We start from the raw sequence: 18679 nt of genomic DNA, 5'->3' as shown, positions 1-18679 counted from the left end.
GAAGGAAGAGAAGGGGGAGGAATAAGAACGAAGAAATGGCCGGAACGTCGTGGAGAGAGATTTGGCAAAGGATTCGACAAAGATTCCCAAAGAGGATCTGAGGAGGGTGCAAGGAGGACGACAGATTGCCGGCTTCGATCGAGACAGCAATCGAAGTAGTTTGCCAGCCGGTCGACTCGTTTCTTTCACTGCCTTTCGTTTACTCCGCTTCACGACTGACTCCTTTCTGTCGGCGAGCTTTCCACCCTGCAAGACCTTCTGGGCCAACAGAAGGCCTACATCTTCTTACTTCTCCTCCCGACTATTTCTTCACACGCTTCCCTTAAAATTTTTTTCTCTCATATATATACAAATTCTTCTTATCTAATTCTTATATGTGATTACAAAAGAGGAATCATAATTAAGTGAAATGCATACATGATCAATCATATTATACTTGTTACAATAATCCATATAGTTTTGCAAATGATATTTTCAATCTGTTTCTATCAATATCATTGATCATGTGTGAGATTCTTAAAATCTCCACGCTTGTAAACCTACTATATATATAAACATGTTCATTATTTTATTTTCAGCGTGCATAATTCTCTTTGAACAAGTACAATTGACAAATTTCTTTCAACCCTTTATCGATCACTCCCCTTGAGGAAGGATGTGGCAGACGATAGAATTACTAGAAGAAGCAAAAAAGAGGGGAAAAAAGGAGAAAAATAGGGATAGAAAAAATCTCACGTCATGGAAGACGTAGAGGAGGAGAAGGAGGGTTGAACAACCCTACGGGATCTTCTTTATTAAGCTCCGGAGACTTATTCTTGGTGCCAGACGGCATGCTGTAAAAAAGGGGGGAGACGTCCTGGCAACCCTTTCCCCAGGAAGACGCCAGTCCTAGTTTATGATCTTTCCACTTTCGTTTTCCTGCTTCTATATCCGTATACACAGCGCGGGAACGCTTCCAAAGTGTATACGCGATTCGATCGAACTCTTTGCTAAATGGATTGAAATCGTTGACCTTGGTGGGCGAGGCTGCCCGAAGGCAACGCCTAGAAGTCGGCGCCGCTTCTGTGCATCAGAAATAAAATCATATCATGAATCTTAAATCTATATTTTTGAAAGGTAATGTTCCAATTTTATCATTTTATTTTCTTCTTCTTAATTCTTTTTAATTTTTTGAATCTTTTTCAATTCTTAATCCCTTTTGATTTTTTCTCCTTTTTCTATCTCTTTCATTTTTTTTTACAGGTGTTGCCAGAGTGATTTAAAAATCACGCAAAACACCTGCGCACTCTTCCGGTTGGATATCCAAAAAAAAAGAAATGAATCCGGAAGTGAAATTTACAAAATCTGTTTGCAGAAATATTCAACGTAGTCTATTCGAAGTTTTCCACGGGCATCAGTTTTCAGGATACCTGTGGAAAAAAAAGGTTTCCTCAATTTGCTTTCAACCACAAGTAATTCTTTGTTTCCTTTTCCTGCGGTGTGTCAAATTTTCATCAAGCTCACAACCAAAGCTCCATTCTTCTAGAAAAAAAAAAAAAACATTCACCGACCACTCAAAAATTCGTGATTAAATTTTGCACCCTAAAAACTATACGAGATATAAAAAAGAGAAAAATATAAAGGATTTCACGATCCATCGATCTCGATGAAAAAAATTCGACACCCGCTACTCGACGTCCGCTACCACTCCCTTCGAACACTGACAAGTACATTTCATCCCCCAGCCGCCACTCGTCCAGAGCCGCGCCCCAATAATCTCCAGAGATTATTTCCGGGGCCACGAGAATGGGAGAGAAGGCCGTGTCGCGGAAAAAAAAAAAAAAAGAAAAACCTGTACATATACGACTTGGACCAGCCCAAAAGATGGCACATGCAGAGGAGAGAGAGAGAGGACCTCCTCTCTCGTAGCATCTGTTGCATCGTGGTTCGACACCACCACCACCACCACCATCACTGGCCGCACCACCAGAAGGCACCATCACTACCACCGGCCCTGACGACCACCAGGTGCTATCCACCTTCCGTGTCTTTCCCCATCGTCGTCTTCGAAAAAACCTTCCTCTCCCCTCCCCGCTCGTCCCCTCCCCATTATTCCCCGAGATTTCCACCATCTGCGTCTCTGCGATCCACCCTTCGCCCCATCTCTCTCCGACATTCGTGATCCACATTGGCCGTTCATCGTCTTCCCTTCGGGAAGGAGAAGAAGAGACCTCTGGCAAGCCACCTTCTGCGGAGTACGAGAGGCTAATTGTGACTGTGGGATGATTCCTTGTGTCCGGGAGGTGGATGGGGTGGAAACGGACTGGAGCAATTGCTGGTGGATGCTGTCTGGAGAATATGCAGTAGGATGGGGAAGAGTCTAGGAGGATAGGTTTATTTAGTGAATTATTTTTCATTTATTTGTTTATTATGTATATCATTTCTATCTTCTGTCCATTTGTTTTAGATTAGATGAATTGGAAAGATGATATTGGTGATTTTCACAAATCATCAGTGATAAGTTCTCTTCTGTATAATAATAACAAGAGAAGTATGAGTGAATCACAGGTAAATTTAATTAATAATTTGTCATAACTTCTAAATTATCATGCAAGATAATTTATATTCTCTATAAAATATAAATAAAATAAGCATATTAAAATTAGATTTTAAGAGAGAAAGAATCCAATTCTCCCCTATTCCCTAAATTCTTGTTGCCCGATTTTTTGTTTCAGTCATAAAGGAAGGGAGAAACTGGAAATTTTCTTGTTCTCAACCGCCGCCGCCAACCGGTTCGCCCATTTCATTCGAGTTTTCAAAGTTTTCTCCGCCGTTAATGGGACTGGCTGTTGTACTGGCGAAAAGAAAAGGTGGCGGAGGGATGGCAGCGGTGGAAGGAAGGAAGAGGAGAATGGCACGGCACACCGTGCATTCTTCGTAGACTGGGTACACAGGTATGTGGCCCATTGTGATTACGTCTCCGCGTGAAACCAAGTATGCAGATTCCCCTTCCCCCGCCGACTTTGCGCTCCAGCACACCTGATGAACGTATTCTTCCAGAGACACGCGATGCTTCGAGGACACCATCGAGAAATATCGATCTTGCTATGTCCACTGACCTGGGCCAAGTGTTTCGTCGAGGATTGCGTTGCTTAGAAGTAGTATCGACGATAATACTCCACTCTTGATTGAAAAAGAAAATTTTCAAAAAAAAAAAAAATATGATATACATATTCGCTAACTTAATGATAAATGAACAGTTTACTTCAAACTTTGTCACAAGATAATATCGATCAATATGTATATTGAGACATTAATCGTTCAATTTATATTATACAAAGTAACAACCGGTTACTATGTCGAGTAATTATTAGTTTGAAACGTAGATATCACGTTGGAACGGGTTGGAGGCAGGTAATGCCAGAAATAATGAGTTGTAGTGATACACTTGAGCGTTACTAAACGGCAGCCGCTAAGCGTGCTGTGCATACGAATTATTCTATATACCAGTAATTGCGGGCATAGAATCGTTGGAAATGGTTCATCGGTAATGATCGTCGTTTTTAACCGTTCACTTCGTCTAGCTTATTTAACCAACGATAACATAATTGTTGCCTGGTTAGTAGATACGTAATTATCTTGCTCTTGGCCCCATCGTGCAATTATTTATTGCGTGATACCTGTCGACCGGAGGAACAGGTTGCCACAGCTTGGGAATTCGTTGTAGGCATTCGATTTCCGTGATATTCTTTTACTAGATTATTCACTAAATTTCAAATCAATTTATTTCAAAACTTAATTGTATCAATATTTTTTTATTTTTCTATATCGTACAATTGTATATATAATTTTTTAATAAATTATTATTTTTGGATATCTTCGATCATCAAAGATTATCTATTATAACATAAAAATCGTTGTTCAAAAATATTTCCAATATATTACAATATTTTTAATTTTAAAATCAAAGCGTCTTAATAATTCGTATTACAATGCGGTACGTGTTGGGATATATACCCTATTATCATCTTGTGGTAACCGACGATATATAAGAACAAGCAAACAGTGGAGTGGAGTGGAGGCAATTTCGCATGGCAACAATTGCACCCCTCCGATGTCTAACCCCGTGTTCGCGAAAAAGGCGAGAACGAACGCGAGCATCCTCTTTATATCCGCACGAACCTAAAAAATTTCTGCTTTCACAGCTGCTGGCTCCGCTGCGTGTGCCATTCGAAAGTTGTTTATACTTTCGCGGCGGCGAATGCATGCATTATCACGAGTGGCTGGGAGGAGCACGCGGATGAAAACGTAGTCCGAAGGGTATATACGCCCGGTTGCGGGACAACTTTCGTAACAGTAGCGTGTAAGTATCGTTCAGTTTGCGCAGGTGATGCAACCGACTCATCCAGGCCAGATATCGTGCAGAAAAGGAACAGATTGTGCCTGTGGTGGCCAGCCCATGCCGCATTCTGCCGCGATTATCGATCCCGCATTGTATTCGTGCCGATCGGATGTTTGACACCGAGCACGATTATTTGTGTAAGGCGATAATAGCTGTTCAGCAATTGCGTGTCACTGTTTCGAGGGAAAGAAAAAAAATATCTTTAGAGGATAGAGATATTAACCTTCTAATAGCTTCAATATTATTATAATCGTTGCCCGATTGATAACGATTCTGAATCGTTCGTGACTCTAATGTGAAAATTATTACGTTTATGAATATTAGTGAAAATTGGAATGTTAATAAATCTGAATATTATTTGATATATTTGAGAAAAGAAAAATAATTTCGTGAGACTGCAAAAGGACGATTTGTAAAGATTGATCGATAAAATGGAAGGCGAAATCTGTAGAGAAGGAATTTGCTCGGGCGAAACTGTTCGTGGTTAATTAATCGCGAAACGCGAAATGCCTTTGTTGCGAATATCGAGAAATCGATTGCGGTTGTTCACCGGTCGTACTTTCTACGATGTTGTTTAGAATTCAAACTTTGCCAAACTTTCATTTCCACCGATTAATTCCTTGTCTTATTTCTTTTTTTTTTTTTTTTGTTTAAGGTAGATATACTTACTTCGTTATTATATCTTTTAAATAATTTTTGACCCAATTATTCCATTTCCAATCTTCCAACTCAAAAAATTAATCCTTTTATTTTATTTTCTTTAAACATAACTCGTGGAAATCTAACAGATGCGCAATCCAGCATGGCTAATGAATTTTATGAGCGTTCCATCGTATTTTAGAGAGTCTGGATCTCTCGTCCGCGAAGCTGTTTCCTGTAACCAGTTAAGACTGCACGAAATTAATCAATTACGAAGTAAAACAGCTTTTCTGCCACGGTACATCTACCTCTGGTACACCGTTCGTATGCTTCACTTCTCTTCCTTCATGCTCCAATTCGTCCATTCGTTCGTTCGTTCCGTGGATAACAGAAGTTACCGGAATTTAATAGTCCGCTGATTCGAAACGTACAACCATTGGCCACTGTGAAAATATTCCACGTGAAATTGCAGCACGCGTGTCCTAATATCGTCATGCTAGATACGCGAATATGCAATTCGTTCTATTCGAATCTAGTGATAATAATTCTAGTAATATCTAAAGTCACTAGACATTAGCGATGATGAAATAATTTTGGTATAGATAATTTTTTTGATTTTGAAGCAGATTCGTTTTACGATTAAATATTTATAATGGTACAATACACAAAGTTTCATTATATATTCATATGAAAATATAAAGTTACTGAATCGTACCAAGATTTCACCATCACTAGTGACCTCTAAGCAAGTTACCAGACGTAGTGTTTCGTAAAAAAATTTATTTTTTCTTTTTTTTTCAATTAAGATTTATAAGATGTTTTTAACAAAATGAAAATTATAGATAAAGAAGAAAGGAAAAGATAAAAGCAATTGATATATACATATCAGTTGTCAATTTATTGCAATCTAATTAATATAACCTAGTAGCACTATTTTTAATTAACGCCGCTTTCGCGATAACGATCGTTACACTTTCGCTTGTTTTCAAAATTCCGATCAGATTCGATGAACAACCAATTATAAAATTGTTATAAGCAATTGCAAAATATCTTACAAGGAAATAAATGTTTAACAAAGTGAGAATGGTTGAAATATATAAAGAAGGAAACAAAATAACACCGTTCACTGCGAAATTTTCACGATATTATATTCCTTACTCGCTTTCCAATCCGATCGTTCGAATTCGATTCGAAAAAATGAATGATGGAACGAGACGTCAGCTGTCTAACTGCAAAAGTTCTATTAGAGGTTCAAAAAGGGTAAAATAAGAGAGGACAGAAAATAGAGAAAGGAGGAAAAAAAATAAAGATGGATGGAAGAGAAAAGAAAAGAGGAAAGGTGTATAGTTCGCGGATTCAAGCTGCACCGACACCAGAAACGTCCCACGGTTTTCGAGGTTCAGCAGGGTTAAAAGGAATTACATTATCGTGAAGCGTTTGGGCGTGGGAGACCTGAACCCTGTTTCGAGGATCCGGCTGTGATGCACCCGTTGCACCCGCGACCTACCTTCTGTACTTCCTCCATGGCCTGCGTCGATCCTTTATTTTTTCATTCATTCCCGAAAGGAAGGATCGCGGTGTTGTGAAGATTTCGAGACGATTTTTTGAAGGATTAAGTAAGGTAGTGTGGATATAAATAGTATAACGGGATCGAAGGAAATTTAAAATGAATAAGAAATGGATGATTTATAAATTGTTTTTACGAAATATAGGTCAATACCTCGAAATTATAAATATGTTTTTAAATTTATCGTAAAAGTTGTTTTTTTAATTTTCACAATTTTTAATTTAACGTTTCACATTTCAGGTAAACACCATGCGTGTATCACGAACGATTAAGAAAGAGAGAATTACAAAGTGGATGTATTAAGTTTAATTAAACTGTCCATAAGATTAATATCACATGTATATTCAGACTTCAATATTCAATAATAATATAATTGATATAACCAAGGAAACAACATCGATATATTAAACTAAATATATTAATATACTAAAAGATAAATTATACGCGAAAGATATCGCAAAACTCTTTCCTCGTTTATCTTTAATAGAACGTATTAATCTGACAGAACCTCTCGGCTCTATATCTTTCCAACTTCCACTGTTTGGTAGACATCAGCTTCTAAAGGGAGACAGATGAGGTGGACCACTGGCAGGTAGCCGGTGTATGTGGTGCAGCAGGTGAGCAGTAGGTCAACTCGGCTCACATGTACATTTATATGCGTGTCCGATGCTCGATACAAGAAAGTTCTTTGTCTCGATGGAAATGCACCGTGTGAAATCAGAAAATTCATGAATTGGGAAAAGGATTTTTTAAACAAGTTTTTATAAAAAAAAATCAAAAGTCAAGGTCGTTCAAGATCGTTCAAGATGATACAAGATCAATTCGTTCATCGATTCAAGAGAAACATTCTATTGGAGAATTTTTTTCGACATTCATTTTTATCATTATTCGCTCTTCAATTATTATACAATAATAATATTATATAGATTCATCATATTTGAGGTAACTATAAAATATTATAATAATCTTTTAATAATCAGTTATTTCCAAACTTTTGATTTCATCACCCACAAATAAATGCATGTATCATCAATTGTTCATTGTCTAAACAAAATATGTTTCTTCTAGGCTCTCGTCAAGATTCTTGGAAAATTGCAAGAAACTCGATACCGAGCAAAAGGAACTTTATCGACCGTTCGAAATGATTCGAGTTTTCGATGTACAGCCGGTACATACATACTCACACAGAGTTAGGAGTCAGGTAGTAAGGTGGGTAGGCGGTGGGTAGGTAGGTGCATACGCGTAGCGTGGGAAGGTCCGGCAGCTGAGAGCAGAAGGGGCCCCAAAAAGCGGCTGCAGCTTCTTCTTCTTGCCTGTTGCTGCCGCTGCCCTCTGCCTCGGCCCTTCCTCACCCGTGGGACCTGCCCACTTCTTCTTCTTCTTCTTCTGGATATACGACCCCTCGACCGAACTATTCAGATGCCCGTGAACGCGACTTTTCCGCTTTCCTTCTTTGCCTGTATACGACCTCTCTTAATTCTCAGCTGTGCCAGGACCTTATCGAATATCGGTGTAAGTACACAAACTGTCGTTCAATGATCGATTTGGAAAGTTTGCAAAGTCAATGCTGGAATAAGAATTTTAGGGAAAAAAAAAAGAAAATACATACTGAAATTGATTTGATTTTTTTTCTTTAAGGATGGAAAGTGAAAAGGTAGAATTTTGATAATAATGGATCCTTTGGATTCATTTAATGAAAATTTTTTAAATGTGAAAGTTAATTTTCTTAAGGAAGAATAATAGTTTTTATAGAAGATCCAAGAAAATTTAGAATTCAAAAAATCCAAACATGAAATTTAATTTCTCAAAATAAATCACTAATTAACTTTTCAATTTAATCATTTCATCCTTTCTTCAATGCATCGTAGCATTAATGAAAATAGATTATTTGAAGCGTAAACTCGAATCAACACGCTGATGAGAATCTTTTCTTTCAGGGTACGTATAACGTTGAGACATGGGAAGGTAGTTTCCACGGTGATTCCCAATCGCGGATGCAAGACGTCGCGACGACAAGGACAACGATAACCACGACGACATCCTGTCCCTTGAATTGAAAGGACGGAGTATTCGGTGAAGGTCTTATTATTAATTGTTCGAGTTCCTGCTCAAACACTGGAGATTAAATCCGGGAGGAACTAATCCGGCACGTAGTGCCTCTTTATTCCGTCTGTCCCACGTAGAGAGAAGCCTCTCACAAACACACACACACACACAACTCGCCTCTATAGATGTTTGTTACGTCCAAGGTACGGTAGATAGATCGAGCTCTCTGTGAATCGTAAATACACGTATATACACACTGTCCCTCCATGTGTCTTCGTGAGAATAAATACACTACGAATTTTCGTGAATGAAATTTTAACCCTTGAATCGCGTTCTCTACCTGGAATATCTTCTTTTTCTTATTTTTATTCTTCTTCTTTTTTCTTTTCATTTTTTTGTTTAACAGGCTTCACCGCGAGAATGTTAATCGAGGCCAATGAAGGATAAGCATAATGAGAATAGGTTAAGAACTATCCTTAAATATTATTTTAAATATTTAATTTTTATTTCGTTATATTCTTAACAAATATAAATTTAAATATTAATTTTCTATTAAAAATCAAACAGGATCGTTAATCGAAATCAAGCGTCGAAGATAACCTCAAATTTACCAAAACGATAACAACCAACGTACCAGCGTTGCCAACGTAAAGAAGCGAAAAAGCGTTTTGAGGTTCGTAGGGAATAAAAATCCCGCCCTGGATCTAAAATCAAGGTACCAATATCAAAATTTCCTATCTTCCACCCTAAACGCCTCCCGGCCGTTCGTGGGCGTGGAATCGGCCACCCATCTGACGATCGATCCCCGCGGGTTCTGCCTACCTAAAACACTCCGTTCCACAGATTGGAGCGGATCGCAGCCTTGGATGCTGTCCACTTAGATAAGGATAGCCCCTGGAGAAGGAAGGAATCGAAACAAGGGGGTTCACCGACAGCAGCAGGCCAGTTATTCGCGCGCCAGAAGGTAGCTCTCGAAAATTTACTTTGAGATTGGAAAGAGGGAGAAGATTGAAACTGGTTGAAACGAGACGGAGGAATCGGCGAAGAACAGGAAAGAGGAGAAAGGTTGGATATCGGAGGAGAGATGAGAGTTGGCCGATGGAATCGGCGGCTTCGAGAGCCAGATGCAGGATCCGCAGACGGAACGGAAGGAAGCATTTTTTTATTATGTTTGTTGCCGCCCTGAAGCCAGTGTAGAAGAAGAGATATCACGTTTTTCGAACGTGAGAAGGTCGTTTCTCGTGGGCGCAAAAATTGTTGATCAAAAATTGAAAATCGTTAAATGTGTCTCCTGTAAAGAATTTTCCTAAAAGGATATGAAAAAAGTTTTTCTTCCAATGAAATATTTATTCTCTATCTACTGAATGTCAAATATATCTTCCAAATGCATTTCTAAAATTGAAATTTTATATTTTCTGGAATGACACTATTTGGACACTATTTGGAAGTTCTTTGATCCAAAAAGTAGACAAATGCAAATAGGAGAAGAAAATGATTAGATATTTTTGATCAATAATGTGAGTTGAGAACAAGAGGGAGCAAGCTGATGACAAGCACTCGAATTCGGAATCGCGGCTTACTGCGCTGTAACCGCTGTACGTAAACACGGTTGTATTTTAAAACTGGATTTTTATTCTGGTTTTCGAGTTCCACGCGTCGTTTCCTTGAGAGTAAGAGCCGGAACAGGACAGGAAAGGAGAGAGAATTTTTGCATGGTCGGCTATACTGTTTCGAACGTTCCAACGAACCGGATGTTATGAATGCTCGTGCTCTTTTTACTCGGCCTCTCTCGTGCTTTCATTCAAACTGATGGTTTTCAATGGTCCTGTTCTCTCTTGTCACTTGTTCCTGTGATGTTTCTCGGGAAGAGATGGAATTGTCTTGAGAATAGACTATTTTAATAGAAGATTATATATTTGTTTAACAAAATATTATTATTATTTTCAATTTGCAGGAAGAGATTTAAACAACGTTTTAACTCGTATTTCAAGTTGTTATCTTGTAACAAAATACACTGAGAAGTGGTAAAAATTAAGATAACATATCTGCTCGAGCTTGCACAAATAGGCCATAAATAACCACGCTTAAATTTCCCACCTTACATATATAATGTTATCCAGAAACTTCAGGTAAAAAGATAAAGCAGAAAAATCATTTTCCATCCTTCTCTGTTGATATATCTCGTAGCTCGTTTAATTCATTAAATAATCATTGCCTAGAAAATAACGTATATAAATATATTACAGAAGGCTGAGATGGCGAGAAGAAAGAAGATGGAGGGACGATAGACGAAGAAAATATTATGGTGGGAATGGTCGCGGAAGAAGGGAGAACGAGGGGATATAGTGGGCGGAAGTGGCCCGTACAGGGAGGCTGCAACCACCTTGGCTTCCGCTACATTGAGGGCCACCGATACAACACACAACCACCTTGTGTTTTTCATCCTTCTCCCAGTGGTCCCTCACACGTGTTGCTTACCATCCTCTCAAAGAAACGTGTATTCCATTCCTCCGCTTCTGCGAAACAGGGGCCTAAAATAAGTGGTCCTCTCGCGATCCCATTTCCTTCCTTGTTTTTCTTCCCTCGCCAATTCCTCTTTCACTTCCTCTTCAAACGCTTCTTCCGCCTTCCGCTGTTCTCCTCGTTCCTTCTATGAGAAAACATTCCTTTTTGCTTCTCCATTCTTGGAGAATTTTGTTGCTATGTATAATTTTGATTGATGATGATAAATAATCATAGGTGAATTATTTGATCTCTTGATCTTGGATTGGATTAATCTTGAGTTTGTCCCATTTGAAAAATTGTATAATTCTGTATATTGTTATTTTGGAATGTATATGTATATACAGATACGTACAGATGGTTGCTCTTTTGAAGCCTGGAAACGAAGAGATTCTTTGTATTTATCTTTTTATTATTTTTCTTGATCTTTTGTACCTTTTCTTTCTTCTTCTTCTTCTTTCTCTTCTTCCTGTTCCTCCCTGATGGTAAAGGGGTGATTGCGATATTGAATTTGAATTTAATAAATCCATGAATAACCATCGTCCTCCATTTTCTTTCTTTTTGGCGACATCTGTCTGCTTCCTCCTTGAACGTTTCCTCCTTTCTTCTGGAACATCTTGCGGCTATTCATGGAAACACCAAAGCACCATTGTGACGACTTCATCTTCTTCTTTCAAACTTTTCTTTCCTATATAAGCAAAAAATAAGGAGAAAAAAAAAGGCCCAAACCTTATATTCTTTAGAATTTTTCAATCAATTCAAGAATGATTCGCTTAAAAAATTTCTACAAAAAAAATTTCAACCAAATAAATTATCGCATTGAATTATCCTGAAAAATTTAAGTCGAAATGAGTTATTAAAATTGAAGAGATATCTCGCCCACCCACGAAGTTGTGTTCAGGCGCGAACTGAAATTAATTAAAAAGAGAAGGGAGGGGGACGTGAGCAGGATTAAATTAAAATTCGGGCTGACGAATGTTCAGGGGGTGGATAACTCGAAGGGTCAGTCTGCAGCTGACAAGATAATCGTCGTGAGCTACGTCAGTTGGTCAATTTCGCTAAATGGATGAATGCAACCTAATGAAGCGAGAAGACGGATCACTTCTACGCCTTATTTATCTTCATTTCGCTTAAACATTGCCGGTCGATCAGTTTTCAGGCTGGAAAATCGTCCGTTTTCTGCCACTTTTGATATTAATTACATCTCTTTCACTTTCACTCACATATCTTCGATACTCGTACTTTTATATATATTATTTGTACAATACAATATCGATTATAATTTGCACGTACAATTTTCCATCTCCTCTTTTGAAAAAATTCTTTCCAATTTTCTTTTCAAATTTCAACATTCTCGATGCCGCTGCGCGAAGAGACAAGAAAGGAAAGAAGATTCAAACGAGCAAATAATTAATCGGTAAAAATGCGTAACGTGTCGCTGGACGCGTCGTGCAAATACGTGAAATCGTATCCGATGACGGTGTCATTAGGTATGATCACCGTCACACTTTTCCAAAGTACGGTGCTTTCGAGGTAAACGGCCCTTTTACCATTTCCATTGTCCATGTACAAGCCTCTGTACAGTTACAAGATTCCCTGCGTGTGCGATGACTTTTCACTCGACGAAATAATTGGTTAATTCTCGGAAGAAAAACACTGCCTGTCAAATTATCAATTAACGAAATTAAAAAAAAAGTCTTACTCGCATATTCAAACAATCGTAATCGTCGGATGATTAATTTAATCATCGAAAGATAGCAATGGCCAAGTCACGAGTAGCACTCGTTGAATCTCTAATCGATAATGAATCATTATCTTGGAATCACTGTGAAGTCAGCTTCGTACTCGTCTCTGTATTTCAATAAACCTATTATTATTCGCTAGAATAATGCAAATATCTGGAATAGAAAGAGAATAAAATTTCGAAGAAGCTTTAAACGAAATAAATATATATATAGGTTAGGTCGATGAACTCGTGTCGAAGTAGACTGAACGTATAACCTAAAAAAAAAAAAAGAAACGTAAAGAACACACTCTTAAATTCTCCAATTGAATATTTTTAGAAAACAATTGCAACAATTATCCTTTAACCTCGTTACGTTAACCGCGTACGTATCGCACATTTAATCGAAACCCAGGCAAATTCGATTCAAATTCAATCGATCGGTGGCGAGCGATCGACGTGGCGGCGTTGGCGGCGTGTCGGAAAAGGAGGAAGAATAAGAAAAGAGGGGGGGAAAGAGAGAGAGAGAAGAAAGGAGAGGCGGCAGGTGTATCGTCGGAATAATTTCAAAAATCACGGAACCGAATAGGAGAGGAAAGGTTGCGCGCGTTCCACGTCGATCGCTCTTTGGTGAGTTGCGGCGGTTGCCGGTGATTAAAGCGACAACAGGAGAAGGAAGGGAGACAGAGACAGAGAGAGAGAGAAAGAAAGAGACGTTTCTTTACCATAACAATGGCAGGCAGGGTTCGTCATAGCCGTAAGCGCGCGTATTGTTCCACGTTTTCCCACACGCGGCTCCTACGTGACGCGAATTCATCGCGCTAATGGCACCGCGTATATACTTACGCGCGACGCGTGAGCCGCACGAAACGCAACCACGTCCACCGCCCCGTGATTTATCGCGCCTCTTACGCCGAGTCACCTGGAAACCAACATACGAACGAATTAATACGGAATCACATGGTATACGTGGCGTACCTTGGCAGCCGGATTCGCCCCGTGGAATCCGATCTCACGAATTTCTCGTGAAAATTTTCCTTTTTCCCCCGAGATCGTTGCGCACCGACTTGGAATTGGACATTTGAACGAAACGTGTCTCAAATAATTTTTTTTTTTTTCTTTATCGACGGAAAAGGAAAATGTGCTTTATTTATTATTCGTAATTTTTTTTTTTTTTTAAGGAAAATGTTGGTCTAAAATTTAAAATTTCTTTCTTTTTTTTTAGATTTAAATTTGAAGGATAGTGGAGAAAAGAATATTTGAGAATAAGTTTAATTCACCGAATCTCTTGAGAAAAAAAATTGGTCGGCTGGAATAATGGCCGTCCAAAAATCCACGTGTACCACGTGATTCGTGACGGCTATTTTTCTCCATCGCCTCCGTAAAATGGTAGGCAAATGGAAATCGCCACCGAAAATTCATCGTGTTTCTTCCTAAAAAAAGACATCCAACCTGTGTTTCTTTGGCTCTCGTCGAGGAATGTTCCCTCCCCCCTCCCCTACGAATACATTACGAATTCGGTATTTTCGGGGGGAAATCTCGAACCAAGTCAAAGTGGATGTGGACGAGGAGGAGAATTCTAAAATAAATTCGGATTAAATTTTAATCAAGATTATTCTCTTCAAAGATCGAACAATAATTAATCATCCAAAATTATCGTATTATATAGAGAATAAAAATCTCATCTTCTGAGGTCAGAGACACTTTTCATTTCGAGAAGGAAAAGCGATCTCTGAACGTTAAAGAGAGAAGAAAGCGAGGAGGAGATGACGGAGACTTTCATGGAGGAGCGACTACTCGATACTCGATCTCCCCTCCTCCTTCTCCTTACCTCGAAAAGCAGCTGGTCACCCCAGAAGATCATTGGAAATTAATAGGCCTCTATAGAGTGACCGCACAGAAGGGAGGCGATCCATGCGTGTTGAACGGGTTGAAAGATTCCTTTCCTTTCCTCTAACCTCGGGGAGAAAGGAAAAAAAAAAATCGGAATTTTGCCGAAGGTACAGCTGGGGCCACAGTATCCCAGAGTTGTTTTTTTTAACGTTCCCTTGATCCTCGAATTGGCTTTTGTTTGACGGCCACACGCAATCCTTTGATAAGAAATGAATCCATCTCTCTCTCTCTCTCTCTTGAGGTAATAAAATTAAATCATCGATCGAAACTTGGAAGAAAAAAGAAAAGAAGAGCCAGATAGACGCGGCAGAGAGCGCGACCTTTCGAGGACCTTTGCAGGAGCGGCGCTGGGCCGGCTCGCGAGTTATTTGTTTAGGAAGCTCGGCGAGGAAACGAGGAAGAAGAAATGGGGCGGAAGGAAGGAAGGAAGGAGGAAGGAGGAGAGGAGGTGGCCCGCGACGGGGAGAAGCGGCGGCAGCTGCAACACCCGATACGTATCGTGGCGGGGCGTGGTGGGGGCCTGCGCGCCCGGCAGGGTCACTCGGGAGAGATTATTATCATTTGTATCGGCCGCTTCGTGCGCCTTCGTGAACGGTCGGCAGCGCTCGGGCGCGTGGCACGCGTGCCGCTTCCCCCACCACTCGCGCCAGGCCCATCCCGCCCGTTCCACGGTCTCCGGCCCGCATACGCGCTCCTTTGCCAGGGTGTCTCGGATATTACGGGCTCGGCCCCAAACCCGGTGCTCGTAAAACTGGGACATTGTGGGCCTCGGCTCCATTTTATATATATATATATGTTCGATGTCATCATTATCTCTCTCTCTCGAAATTCTACCAGTGTTTTCCGATATTCAGAGCAAATGGAAGGGGAAGATTTCGAAATAAGGGAGACGTATAATTTTTGGAAGCATTTTTTAAACAAAGATTTCGTGGAAAATAAGTCCAGGGGTGGACACGATTAGTGGGGCAGCTGTGAAAGGGACTTTGATTCGGACATCGTGACTAAACTGGTCTGTCGGGGCTTTCTAACGCGAGAGGGCTTCCGTTAACGGGCCCCTCTTAAGGTGGCAATCGACCCTCGATAAATCTCCGCCAATCGGGTGGAAACGTCGCGCAGGCATTAAGGGGGATTACGAGTCCGATTACATGAATCACTCTGATCCGACGCCTCTCTAATGAACCTTCTTAAATAGGATCGCGTATTTCGCGTCACGAAACGTTTCATCCATGGATGGATGGAAATTTTCCTTTTCGATTCTTAGAGCGAGAAAATAAATGTGAAGAGAGAGAAAAAAAAGAGAATTGGAGTACACGGACGGAGTGGAGAAACGCGATGGATAAAACTGGAGATGGGAAAGTAAACGGAGAGGGGAAGGATTAAGCGGAGTGCTTGCGGGGTAAACAAACCGCTTTAAAACCACTTTCTGTGGCCTATGAGAATTTCAAAGAGCCGTGCAAACAAGAAAACCATCCTTCCCGCGTCATAAAATGGCGTTCAGCTACACCGGCTGAAATCTCGTTGAAATCCACCTGTTCCGGCTCCCTCTATCCCCGACAACTTCGATCCATCGTCGAGCGAACACCGAGCTTCGGATCGATCGATATCCGCAAAGAGCGAATTCTTTGAGATCGTTACTTTTCCATATAATTTCCCCTTTCCTTCTTTCGTTTCGAATATCTCGAGTACATACTGTGCGCTATATCGAGCACGCTTCTAATTAAGGAGATACGAATGTAAATTAACCGTCTCTGATAGCACGAACGCTTGGACGCCGGCCAAAAGCGAAAGATAAGAATTATTTAGGATAACGCGACACGAGACCCGCATTTCCGTGCCGCGGACAGAGATAAGACGGAAATTAAGCCTTCCACTATATTTCCCCTTCCCCCCTCCTCCCCTCCCTTATGCACGTTAACAGACTGGGGCCAATGATCGATCGATCGAAAAAAAAGGCTACAAAGGACAACGCCGAATTAACATAATCTTAGATCATTGGTCCGTGTCGGCCGAGGATCGGCCAATTTGTCGCTTCACCTGCGCTCGTACGCAGGAGCCACATGGAGATTGTGGTCGTCTCTTGGTGAAACGCCCGATGAAATTTAAACCGTCCACAGACCTATACAGATACCATATTGTCGTGAACGCGTTAATTAATCGCATTATATGGTCGCGCATATCGACCATATTGCACATTCCTGCAATTTTTGACTCGTGTTCGAGGGGGAAAAAAAAAATCGAGCGTCGTTAAATATTCGAGACGAAATAAAAAAATTTGGAACATTCTATTCTCTATTTGATCGAGAAAATTCATCATCAAAATCACGTTCGATCCTTTCGAAATGATCCCCCTCCCCCCTTTTTCTCCCTACTTTTTACCTTCGTTTCCACGGGGCAGATGCTGCAATCAAACAGAAATTAAGCTCTGCAAAGTAGTCGGAATAAACAAGCAGATGGACGACATTGAAACAAAGAGGTGAAGAGAGAGAGAGAGAGAGAGAGAGAAAGAAAAGAAAAGGGGAAGGAGGAAGCGGAGGGGATAGAATTAAGGAAATCACCGGTTATATGCTCGCGCCACGCTCGAGTCCATCCCGTGATCGTCCGATCGATCTCATCCGATCCCAGGGATTAACGAACCGATAAAGCGTTAGGACTGCGTAAATAGCCGGTCTCGCGGAGAACCGTAGAGAATGACCGCAAACTACCAATCATAGCGTGCAAGAACGCTACAAGGACTGGGATGGTGGAGCACATGTGCCCCATTGCTAGACCGAGCCAGCCGTGCACTATAGCATACCTTCAAGCGTCAGCAGTTCATTGAGTCCGGCCTAAGTACGCATACCAGTGCAGCAACGAGCGCATGTGCCGATGCGTCACGGTATCCCTTTCTTTCTCTATCTTTCGCGCCTGTTCCCGTTCATGTACCGTGCATACATGAAACCCCGCTCTTCTATATGGCAGCACGTATGAATGAAAGAGCGGCGGAACGAAGAAAGGAACGAAGGGAGTCGCGTGACGGATTCACGTGTTCCGCGGCTATCGACCGAACCGCCACGTTGCGAATCATGCGTTCTCTGTGAGACGTGCGCGCGCACGTCCCAGGTACGAGCGTTTTTCGGCTCGTAAGAATTGCGTGAGAAAACCGCGAGGAAAATTAAACGTACACCTGTTAATTCGCTCGACTCTTTTAAAACGTAAATTAATTTCGGTCACGTTATTTCTCCTTCTCGCACATGTAAACGTAATATAGATACATATATATATATATACACTGAGAGGATTAAACGTGAATAGACGAGAGAAATTAACGAAGCTGGAATAATTAAATTAACGAGTCGAGTAATTTAATAGATTGAACAACTGTTCGAAGTAAGAGTTTTATCATTTTTTTTTTAAATCTATAGAACTTTATACGTACTTTTATATATATATACGACAATAGGAAAGGAGAGATGATCGAAATAGAGATATCGAAGACTCGATCAAGATCGATCTTATCGGATAAAGTTTCCAAAGGGTTGTTTCGTGCCGTCTTCTCTAATTTCCCCGATTATCTCGATCTGTTTGTACACAAACTGTACGCGAGCCAAGGGAGGCAATCACATCCTTACAAGTGTCATCGGGGACGTAGAAAAAAAGGTGAAGGGAGGTACGTACGAGGTAAAGAGCGTGAAGAGAGAAGGAAGGAGACTGCTTGCGGCGTGGTGGCAAAAGCGAGGCCGGAAGTGGTTCCATCTGGCTCCCTCGTTGGTCTGACCTGTTGAACCACCTCGTGACCGGAAGTATACCATACACCTACCATGGCCGCCACGAAAACAACAAAGGCTTCTTTCTGCCCCGTGTTATCACTCCTCCTAAACGTATGTTTACTCGATCAACGATTTCGCCTCCCCTCTTCGTCGCACCACCCCTCGCCTTACGATTCTCTTAC

The 18679-nt window shown here is 40.7% G+C and overlaps 4 long non-coding RNA genes across 6 annotated transcripts; 3 read left to right on the top strand and 1 right to left on the bottom strand.

Annotated features, from left to right (window-relative positions):
* The first annotated feature begins 1736 nt into the window (after positions 1–1736).
* On the top strand, positions 1737–3759 carry LOC100578475. Its single transcript, XR_003305734.1, has 4 exons — positions 1737–2371; positions 2447–2547; positions 2715–2933; positions 3040–3759. It is a non-coding gene; the product is annotated as an uncharacterized LOC100578475 (long non-coding RNA).
* Positions 3760–6004: 2245 nt separating this feature from the next.
* LOC113219099 lies at positions 6005–8177 on the top strand. The gene is made up of 3 exons (XR_003305636.1): positions 6005–6641; positions 6828–7529; positions 7656–8177. It is a non-coding gene; the product is annotated as an uncharacterized LOC113219099 (long non-coding RNA).
* A 314-nt stretch (positions 8178–8491) lies between these two features.
* LOC102653665 lies at positions 8492–9977 on the top strand. The gene is made up of 4 exons (XR_003305683.1): positions 8492–8836; positions 9040–9095; positions 9201–9348; positions 9477–9977. It is a non-coding gene; the product is annotated as an uncharacterized LOC102653665 (long non-coding RNA).
* A 581-nt stretch (positions 9978–10558) lies between these two features.
* On the bottom strand, positions 10559–14002 carry LOC100578438. Of its 3 annotated transcripts, XR_001705000.2 has the most exons (5): positions 13227–13677; positions 12838–13136; positions 11571–11823; positions 11112–11511; positions 10566–10848 (listed from the first exon to the last, which is right to left on the bottom strand). It is a non-coding gene; the product is annotated as an uncharacterized LOC100578438 (long non-coding RNA). The 3 variants fall into 3 exon arrangements; XR_001704999.2 differs by having other exon boundaries at positions 10559–10848; positions 11571–13136; positions 13227–13684; XR_001705001.2 differs by lacking the exon at positions 13227–13677 and adding an exon at positions 13705–14002 and having other exon boundaries at positions 10560–10848; positions 11571–13033.
* Positions 14003–18679: the final 4677 nt, after the last annotated feature.

This window comes from Apis mellifera, linkage group LG11, assembly GCF_003254395.2.
Source record: "Apis mellifera strain DH4 linkage group LG11, Amel_HAv3.1, whole genome shotgun sequence".
Classification (NCBI taxonomy): Eukaryota; Metazoa; Arthropoda; class Insecta; order Hymenoptera; family Apidae; genus Apis; species Apis mellifera.
Note: the sequence above shows the minus strand (reverse complement) of the source record. Positions and strands in the feature narration are given on the sequence as shown.